Here is an 11,501-nt window from a genome sequence, read left to right as displayed (position 1 = left end):
GTTAGGCCATGTGATAAATGAGTATAGTGATCATCTATTGTTTTCTCAATTAGTAGAATATTTTCATATTCCTCTAAGAAGAACCTATGTACTTTAAATAGGGGCAATATATTTCAGACTACAATTTCCTGCTGGTTAATTGGTTTTGGGTGTTTGCATGAAACAGAAAGTCAGTTGATCAGAAACCCTGATGAGATATTATTTTATTTGAGATCAAAGAGAGAGAAAGACACTCAATTATTTGCCAGTGATGGACAAGTGAGGTTTTCTAGCTATCAGTAGCCATTCTCCTGCCATGAAAGGGTAGTCTTCAGCATAAGAGAATGAACCAAGAAGAGAAACTGAGGCAAATGTGAAAAGACAAAACTCTGGAAGTCTTTGAGAATTTGGTTCCAATTGCCCCATAAACCGAGGTGCCCTTTTCCTTGTCTCATATATTATATAAACCAATACATTTTCCCCCAGGCTTGTTTTAACTGAGATCTATAATTTACATAGAAAAATGTCCTAATACCATGAGAAGACCATATTTATGTGTGGAATGGATACATGAATATACAAACAGAAAAAGATGGTAGAGAGAATAGTGTAGCTGACTCATAGAGGGAAGCAAAAAGAAGCAGCAAACAGAGCCTGAAAGACAGAGATCAGCCTTAGTTTCAAAACTGATAGCTGTTAGGGCCAGTTGACAAAATGCCAACAATACCTTATTTATTTAAAATCTCCATCCCAAAATACAATGTTTAAAACGTGTTAGACTTCAAACTCCAAAACTTGTGCACCTACTACAAGTATAAATTTGGAAAAATCATTTAACTTTTGAAATCTTTATTTTGCTCAGCTGTGAAGTGGGAATAATAAAAGTAATTTTCATAGTTGAGTATAAGAATTTTGCTAACGGACTCTAAAGCACTAAACCCTAGTGTCTAATGCTTAGTTAAGCTCAGTAAAAAAAAAATGAAAAGTTGTTATGATTATTGCAATAAATAAGAAAGTTAATTTATTTTTTATGTGCTAAAAACTTCTTGAACAAATGAAAAGTGGCTTGTGTAAAAGAACTCCATTTTTTTTTCAAACCAAGTTAAAGTATTTAATGAATAGCTTTATACTAGTATTTTTCTAAATGCAGTAGAAATGTAAAACACATAAGTTGAAATACAATTTTTAATTAATTCATTTATTTACCAATTCAACAAACCAATGAACATTTATACTAATTTGTGATGGCTCTATTTTATACTGAATTAACTAAGGAATAAATTTTAGTATCAATAAAAAATATAAAAATTCTATTTTTCTTTGGTGACTTTGTTTAATAAGAAAGTAAAAATATCACTGAATTAGTTATGATTCTCAAAAATATTGTGTAGAACCAATAGAATAAATACATCCATATATAGAGAGGTGTATTTTAGGAATTGGCACAGGTGACTGTCAGGGCTGGCACGTCTGAAATCCATAGGGCAAGCTGGCAGGCTGGAAATTCATGTAAGACTTGATGTTGCATCTTGCATGCAAAATGTACAAATAGGCTATAAACTCAGGCAAAGTTTTTTTTTTTCTTTTTCTTTTAATGTGGCAGTCAGAAGGCTGAACTTAAAAACGTCAGTCTTTTCTCTTACTGCCTTTAAGGAAATGGATGAGGCTCCCTCACATTATGGAGCACAATCTGTTTTACTCAATGTCTACTGACTTTAATGTTAATCATATCTTTAAAAAACACCTTCACACCAACATCTAAATTAGTGATATACCAAGCAACTGACCACTATGGTCTAGCCAAGTTGAGAAATACAATTAACCATGGAAAGCAAGAAACCACCAAATTAAGTTGTGTGAATACATTGTTTGACAAAAACTATTCAAGATGTATTTCTCTGGTCTGAAATAAAATCTCAGTTATATAGATTTGATTGCTATTATACAAAAACTTAACTTTATTTCCTGAGATTAAGTTTCTTTCTCTCTACAATGTTGAAAAAACTAGCCCCTTCCAATTTATTAAAACTGACCTTTAGAAACAATGATTTTAATGTATAAGCCATATAAAACAAGGTATTATATTTTATACTATTATATTCAGCTCAGGCTCCCTTAGATTTCCTCATTTACACCATCTACATACACATTCAGTTTAACCATTTGATGATACTGATCACATATTGACAAATAATGGGAATTTTAGGAAATAATTAGATTTAAATGAGTTCCTGAGGTGGGCTCCACATAATAGGATTAGTGGCCTCATAACATGAGATCAGGGAGCTTCGTCTCCCCACATGCACTGAAGAATGGAGAGAGCCATTTCCAGACACTGTGTTGGTGCCTTGATCTTGGAATTCTAGTCTCTAGAACTGTGCAATATAAAATTCTGTTGTTTAAGGCACCCAGCCCATGCTATTTCATTATAGCAGACTGACCTAAGACATTTATGTAGGCCAGTCCAAATGATATTTAAGGATGAAATTATATATTCGAACATGTATGATTCCCCAGTTCCCTTGATGGCTTCTCACCATAAGAGTTGCTCTTGGTATACAACCCAAATAATCCAGCTAGGATTGAGAACTTATACTTCACCACCCACCTTGAAGGTAGGTATACATAATATTTTCAAAGAAACTGAATCATGAGAAGACCCACATCTCTAGAAACTTTTGGGGCGGAACATTTAACTTTAAGCCAGAGCCTCACACTTGTTACAGTGATAGGGAAACTGTAAACATTCCTTTTAATGCTATTCCTTTAATTTGGTAAAAGTTTAGCCTTTCTGCTCTCAGAAGAAGGCCCAGAGCCCAGTTACATTTCCCTGGGATTGTGCTAAGTGCTTTTGACTGTTTTAGTTACCAGGAACTGGTGGAGGTGATGTTCTCCAGTTCTGGGAGATAGCCTGGAAGAGACCTGGCATCTCTGGTTTTGCAGTGTTGGGTGTCAAGCTCTGATGTAACAAGACTGGCTACCCTGAATAGAACACATGGAAAAGTCACAGGGAGAGGACGTGGCCTGGAAGCTCCATGAAGTCCCAGCCATCCCAAGATTCCCGCTCACCCCAGCCTTCCCAGACAGCACAACTGTGGGTGAGCTACCTTGCATCTTTCAGCCCAGTGCAGTCAACACCTTACTTTGACCTCATTTCTGTAGAATTGACTACACTGCCAAGCCCAGTCACCCTCAAGTATTGTAAGAGATTTAAAAATCAGTGTAGCTCTGTATTACACTACTTTTGGGACATGTTTTTTTAAACAGTAGACATTTTCATCATGCTAGTAGCAAGATTTATAACTGTTTCAAGCAAAAATTCATTGCTATGGCTGATAATGCCTCAGAAGAGAAGAATCTAGACAGGGTCAAGAGGAATATAGTCAAACAAGATATGTTTCCTAATTGTATTCTTGATACAATGTTTGCTTCAGTTCCATAATCCTAAACCAAAAGCCTGTCACTGCCTTACTTTCAAGAATGTATTCTAATAATTAAATAAAGGATTATGAGTAATTCAAACATTACTCAATTTTATCAGTTTCAATCACAGCTTATGTTCAAAAACAGTAAAGAATTCTTGTAATGTACAGGTAAGATTGCTGGTCAAATGCTCAATTTTACTAGTTCATTATTTTAGTTGTAATTCATTGAAAATCTCCATTGGCACTGTAAATGTGAAAGAATATGTTTAAAATTGTAACAGGCTATAACATTTTAAAAACTAATGGAATTTTATCCAGAAAGAATACATTGTATAACTTGCTGTGGTTTCTTCCTCAAACTCAATATTTTAAAAATGAGGTAATTATCACTCACACTAAAATTGATTTTCTTCTTTGATTCTTTGTTTAGTTAATGCCAGAAAATGAAATAAATGTTTGTTGATTTATGACTGAAACAGAGATTTTAATTTTCAAAACTGTAAAAATTACATGTATGACCTCTCAGTGTGAATGTGACAATTAAAATGAAGTCATATATATTATCTGCAAATTCTAAAACATTACAGAAATGTAAGACTAATACATTATTTTTCTTAAGAGCTCAGCAATTTTTTATAACATTCATGACTTTCCAAGGTTAATATGAAATATAACATATTGTAATAATTCAATATTATGCTAGCCATAAAATATAGATATTTGATAGCAAATAATTTTTTTTTGTTCTTTTGTTTTCCTACTTTCCCTTCTCCTGGAGTTCTTCTCCTTTATCTTCTTTTTCCTCTGCTTTACTTTTTTTTCAAATGCATATAACCTAAGACAGATTTTTCTAATCCCTGCTTTTTTTCACATACTCAGAATATTTTCTAGTCACTTCTTAGGAAAACAAACTGCTGCCCAAGCTTCAGACACTCATCCACTTTCTCCTCAATTTTTATTCCTTTTATGTATTATTCTGAGGACACTTTGAAGTATTTGTCTGAACTCAGTGCTACAAATGTCATTCTTACTACCACCTGTAAGCTGGCAAATTGAAGATAATAAGTAGAAATTTCTTACCATTCCCGTGAAATGTCAGCTTGGGTCTTCTGTCTCTAATGATCTCTTATCTTTGCTTATTACTGGAAATACAAGAGACCTTTTCCTTTTCTACATGTCTATAACAATTGTTTTATACAATTTGTCTGAGGTTTTAAATACTTATCAGGGACTTTGTATTCATTTTCTATTGTGTAGCAAATTACCACAAACATAGTGTCTTGCAAGAAATTTATTCTTTCATCATTTCCGTGAGTGGGAACTCATGCCACAGGTTTACTGAGTTCTCCATGGAGGGTCTCAGAGGCTGTAATCAAGATGCAGACCAGTCTATGAACTCATCTGAGGCTCAGGGGCCTCTTCCAAACACACTCAGTTATTGGCAGAGTGTATTTCTATCTGCTGTAAGATTGAGGTCCTCATTTTCTGCTAGTTATAAGTTAAGGAACAATTTCAGCTCCTACAGAGCCTGGCATTCCTTGCCACATGGCCTCCATAGATAGTTTACAGTGCTTAGTTTTCAGGCCAGAAGGAATGTGCCTCTCTGCCTCTTCATCTTCTTTTTAGGGTTTTTACGATTAGGTCACCCATGTTAATCTCTCATTAATTCACAGAGAACACTGGAAAGTACCCGAATCATGAGATGCATGTCCTAGCACATATCCTAGTCACAGAAGTAGCCCATATTCAAGGGGAATAATTAACACAGAGTATGGACAACAGAGTGAAAATTTGGGGACCATTTAATAATTTTGCCTAACACAGACTGCTGTTGAGACCTTTCATTATGACTTCTACTTTCCTGAGTGTAATTCTTATCCTCCCATAGTTGATACATCTTAGATAATAAAAGGAAATGGATAATTATCATAGACTCTGTTTATTATAATCCCTTGTAGATAAGAGATATTCATATTATATGTTGTTCATATTTTAATTGTATATTTATTAAATATATAACCTAAAATATAATATATATTATAAATATATCATTAAAAATGTTATAAATAAGTATATATACACACACATCAAAAGTATTTTTATTCTAGCATTTCCCTAATCTAATCTTAATACACCTAAGCACAGCACTTAAAATTTTCAAATATAGTTTTCCATTTATTTTTCAGTCAAGGAGTTAGATTCTTGTAGTGTGAATTCTTATATTTTCAGTTACTTGTTTCCATATACCAGATACCAATTTTGTGTCATTATACACTCATTCTTATTCTGCACTGTAGCTCCATCACCATCAACTGTTCACTTTATGATGTATATATAAATATTGGAAGTGCTCCTAGCCTACAAAGTTTCTGCTTTCAGGAATGTTTTAATCTAGATAAAAATCAGATCTCAACCTTTTTATTTATCAATTATTATTTATTTACTTATATCTAAGAGATAAAGGCAATAACTGATAAATTCCAAATGATTGGAATGAATAATTAATGCTACAGCAATTTAGAGAAATGATAAACGTACTTTGTTTTTTGGCTATCCTCTATCACTTCATCAATTAAGTAACTGAGGAGATAGAAAACATGCATTATGAAAATACCCTGCCATATATTTGTATTAAGTTTAATTTTCTTCAGGTATGTTTCCCTGTTATATTGAAATATACTACAATATAACTCGGTAAGTTTATTATAGTCAAATAGATATTTCATGCTTTCTTCTGGTGTCATTGTATCTTGTTATTTAGTACAGATAGACTGAAGGACTATCAGATGAAATTCTCATCTTATGCTCAATAAACTGTTGGAAAAAGCAGCAAAGGAGAAAAGTCTTACAAAGTTCCTACAAAAATTGGTTATGAGTAACATATAAACAAGGAACAACAAACTGTGGAAGGCCACAGGAGGCCTCTGAGGAGGAAGGCCTCTCCATGCCTCATGTTCCTGTACAGGGTGACCTCGGCTCTGTTACCATAAACGTTGTGCTCAAGGACGTAAAACCCCTTCGTAGCACTATGACGTAGCCAGACTTGTAGGCTCCTTGTAAGGTCTGTGTTCAACCAGCTGCACATAGATCATAGGCTAAAGGTAATCACATGTTCTTATTTTGTGAAATTCCCAAGCCACCACTATTATAAATCCTTAGGATGACACACTAGTTCTGGCTTACTGATTCAGTTCCTGCTCACTGATTCACTCCACCATCATTCCACCCCTATCCTGTAGATCAAAGTAATTGTGATCAATAAATAGTGTGGATGATCAGAGCTCTGGGCCTTCACTGTTTCCTTCAAAGTAATAAAGTGACGGCTCCCGGTCCCACTTTCTCTCTTAATTTGGTCTTTTTCTCATTTCTTTGTCCCACCCACCCATGGGTGATGTAGGGCTGGCTCCCTACATAAACAATATGCAATTCTTATGTTTTATTGTCATTCATAAGCCATGGAGTATGGCTTATGAATAACAGGAAGTGGATTATTTGAATGACATTGCAAAGAGAGTCATATTTATAATATACACTTGAAAGCAGAGTCAGAAATGCATTTAGAATTTGTTAAGGTATTTTGCTTACTGTTGTATAACATTATAGAGACACTGTATTTCAGCAGGCATCACTGTAATTTTCTTCTCATCCAACATTTTATTGCTGATGAACTTGGACATTGTCCAAGAAAAGGTCAAGAATAGACACTCCAAAGCCAGTGCAATTTTGGATTTTATTTCCTCACTGTATGCTGACATAATCATTGCAATATATAGGCAAATCAGTCCATGAATAATAAGTGCATAATTCTGAAATAATAATCACTGGAATAGTTTTCATCACCTTCTCTCATAAACAACAACAACAAATGTAATAAAAAAAGGCAGAACTATTCCAGACAGATGAATGAAATTATTAAGTTTGGTCATTAGTGCTAGCCTTGTTATAAAAACATAAATTATGACTTATTATAACCTTGTGTATAGGCATCACCTCAGGTTTTCAAATTCCTTTTCATATCACAAGCAGATTTATCACAATGGCCACCTGCATGCTTTCCCCACAGGAATCAATTGCCTTTATCTTGCATGGGTCAGTATTTCCAGATCATGTATTATTTCACATTCAATCTGGCTTGTATAATTATTTTCATGTGGAACTGTGCCAATTATTAGAATCACTTTGCATTTCACAAATACATCATTTTAATGCAAATGATAAAATGTATACAAATGAAACTGGTAGAAATATTGTTCAGACACCATATATATATATATATATATATATATATATATATATAGGTTTTGGTTTTTTTTTTTTTTACTACCAACTACTGGAAATTAAAAGCTTTGCTAATAAAGAATGTGTTTTCAATGGAGAATTCACAAGCAGACAGAACTCTTCACCTATAAGCCAACTGGAAGAATCATTTGCAAATGCAACACATAATAAGGTTCTCTTATTAGATCCACAAAGTAGTTTTGGACAATCTTCAGTAAATTTCTGCTAATGATTGATAGAGACAAATGATACAGGAAGTAAACCTACTGTATTTACAAGCCCTTTTTGGTAAACTAATTTAATAATAATGTTTACGTTCTTCCCATCTGGAGAAATTATAAATACCAGTAACAAATCCTTAAGATGTTTTAGCATTTTTACACTTCCTTTAATGTTGTGTGATATTATTGAATATTACTATAATGCAGTCTTTATTTTAATTTTCTAATTTTTACTTTTATGTTTGTACTATACTGTAAGAATTTGTTTTCTAAAATGTTAGGGCTTAAATTTCATTTTTTCACAGATTTGTAAGACAATCAAAAGATCTTCCATCATTTTATGTGTTCTGGTATTGTTTAAAACATAGAATTATCTGTTCTTGGAACTCAGATGTAAAATTGGCTGGAATTTAAATACTTTTTGAAACTTCTTTATTATATGTCTATTTTTAGGCATTTTTTTTTCAATTACATTCTACTCAGAACTTCAACAAAATAGTGCTGAAATTTCACTTTTTTTCTAGAACAAAAAACTATTTCATTGTGTTTTCAAATTTGATAGTGTATCACACTAAAATTATTTGCTTAAAATTTTGCATTCTTCATCTCAGATTATATTCAGTCACATTTGTAATGTTATTTATTATTCCCTTTGTTAGATTTTCCAAGAGCCTTTAAAAAGCATGCTTGTGTATTTGTTATTCCTGCCATTTTCCAAATCATGGAACATGAATTTATCTCAATATTCTTCAATATTAATATTGCTGTTTGTTTTATATCTTAATTAGCTGAAATTTTAATTACTTTTCTCTTTCTTTCTTGACAACAATTGGATTTAATGTGATACATTTGCTGCCCACAGAGCTTTCACTTTTCCTAATATGTTTTTAAGTGTAGGTTACTAAATGTATATTTACTTTCAAAGCATCTTTTATTGAAGTTTAATTACCTCTTTTATCTAGAGTTAAGATTTATTTAACTTATTTATAAATTCCAAAATAGCTTAAGCTATTCTATAATGTGCTAATGTGATTGTACTAATTGAAATGTAATTTTACTTTTTCTTTGCATTATTTTAACTGATAATTATCTATTGTATTATTTTGTTCTAGAAAAGGCTGATATTTGTGTGTGTGTGTGTGTGTGTGTGTGTGTGTGTGTGTCCTAGACTGATCAAGATTGAGAAATTTTTATGGATGTGGGTGTGTGGTGTGTTAAGAGAGAGAAAGACAGACTGAGACAGAGGAAAAGAGAGCAAGAGAGAGCATGTTCAGGAGAAGATTCAGAGAAAAGAAAAATAATGTAGCTCAATTGAATTTTCAATAAAATGTAAAATTAAAATTCTAATGCTTTTAAAATTATACCCCAAAATTTTAAACTTTTACTATATTCCATAAACTTTTAATCTTCATAACAACTCTATCACATAAGATATATTAATAACTCTATTTTACAGATGAGTAAACAGAGGCATTAAAATAAAGTATCAGCCCCTCCAGTATTTAGGTCTTAATTTTGTTGACGCTTGTGTCAAGATTAAATAGCAGAGATAACACTCCTTGCATTCAGAGAGGCACAGAGTCTTGATGACTGCTGTAACCACTAGAATGTGGTGAAGTGTCGTTCTTGACTTAGCCTTTATGAAGATTAGTAATTCCCACTGCCTAGTTCTCACAGCCTAGAGCTGCCACATCAGAAGTCTGAACACCCTGAGGAAGCCAAGATATTTATAGTCTAAGGGAGAGAGGGGAAGAAGTCTTAAAACAGAGAGAGGAGGAGGAATGCCTGGTCAGATACCAGCTGTTCAAGCTCCCAGACATTTAAGACTGCCCATCTGTGACCACAGACAGACATAATGGGTGAACCATCCTTGTGCAGGCTTTCAGGCTCACACAATGGTGGGAAAGAAGAATAAATAATAATTGTGGAAAATAGTAATAAATTGTTGATTTACATCATTAATTTTGTTAAGTACCAGTAGATAAGCTGAATATGATCCTTTCTTCTCTCTCTTTCATACTTTGAAAGGCATATAGCCTATGTTTATTTTTAATACTAATTTTTTTTACAAACATCTAATATAATTTATATAGTTATCTTCATATGTTAACTTGTATGAATTGTCATAAATGTAAAATGAACAAATTAGCATCACATGTCAGTATAATTTTATACCTCAATACATATATCTATATTAATAGTTTCCTTAATTTGCTAAATTAAAAAAAATTAATTGACCAAAATGGTTTTCCATGTAATACCTAATATTCAAAATGTATCTTTTAAATAATTATTATAATGAGCTTCACATGCTTTATTTATCTTATTTTTATCCACATTAGCTAGATTATGCCTATAAGTGGCTCCTTACTAACTTGAAGGACCAACTAGATGAATATGAAATTCTGAGTTTGTAATTTCTGTAAGTAAAACTACATTGTTGTATGAGTGTTCATTGGCATTTAATGTGGAGAAAGGTATTTGTATGTATCTAAGTTTTATTCCTTAATTGCTTTATATTTTGTATATGGAATATATTAGCATATTAATTTTTATATGTAGAAAATGTTAAATAAAGTTATAGATATGTTCATGTGTAAGGAGTTTTTAAAATTTTGTCATTTAGTTTTTCATAATGAAGAATATCATTATATCATATTTGAATATTTTGTATTCCCTCTTTCCCAACACCCTTACTTAGGGGATACTGTGATATGTGAATAGAATGATCTCAGTCCATCTATCATGTTCCTCTTTTTTTCTTATCATTTTCATATATTCACTAACATTATCTGACTTCCAGGGTCAGGGAAATTTCCTGAATTTATTTTATACTTTATCACTTTAGTTTCTTTATGGCTTTGTAAAAAACAAACAAACAAAACAATCCCTTCCATTTCTTAAAAAATATGTTTAAATTTCTCTAAAATGTACTCCTTTTTCTTAGAACAATACTATTTATTCATACTGAGGAAAATATTTGTCTTAGCTCACACTAAAAGAATGACTATGCTTTCCTGATAAGGGTTGATAGCAAATCCAAAATGAAGTTGGTTTTGTTATAGATTGTTATGGGTTTTAGTCCAAATCTGTGAGAAAATAGAGGCGAGAAAAGAAATTTTTACATATACTTTATAGATTTTAACCACACCACAAAAGAGATGTTGTGATAATCTGGGGGAGCAGGGAAGGGAGGAGCTGAAAATAGAAATAGAGTCAGTCACAGCAGGGAGTTTTGCCTTCTGTCTAAGTGTGTCTTTTCAGTGCTTGGTGTGGCAGCCAGGAGTTGGCCTCCTCAGGGTGCCTGGTGATTGCCTGGAATAGATGACTTCCTTAAGAGCCAACCACAGCATATCCCCTGATTTTCCTGGCAGAGCCTTCTGTTCTAAGCACGCTCCGAGTCTAAGCCAATAATAAACCTTGCCAAATGCACTTTTCTTATTTTGGCTTAAAGAAAGAAGAATGCTTCCCCAGTGGTATTGCCAAGGTTGAAAATTCACTCCCAGTTGCCCGTGGTTCATCTTATTAAATACAAATAGCATTCTGCCAGGATCTGATCTCACATGCTTTCCAGATAGAGAGTGAGTCACTGATTTGT

This window comes from Aotus nancymaae, unplaced genomic scaffold (genome assembly GCF_030222135.1).
Source record: "Aotus nancymaae isolate 86718 unplaced genomic scaffold, 86718_ANA_hifiasm-v0.15.2.pri h1tg000040l, whole genome shotgun sequence".
NCBI classification, from domain to species: domain Eukaryota; kingdom Metazoa; phylum Chordata; class Mammalia; order Primates; family Aotidae; genus Aotus; species Aotus nancymaae.
Note: the sequence above shows the minus strand (reverse complement) of the source record.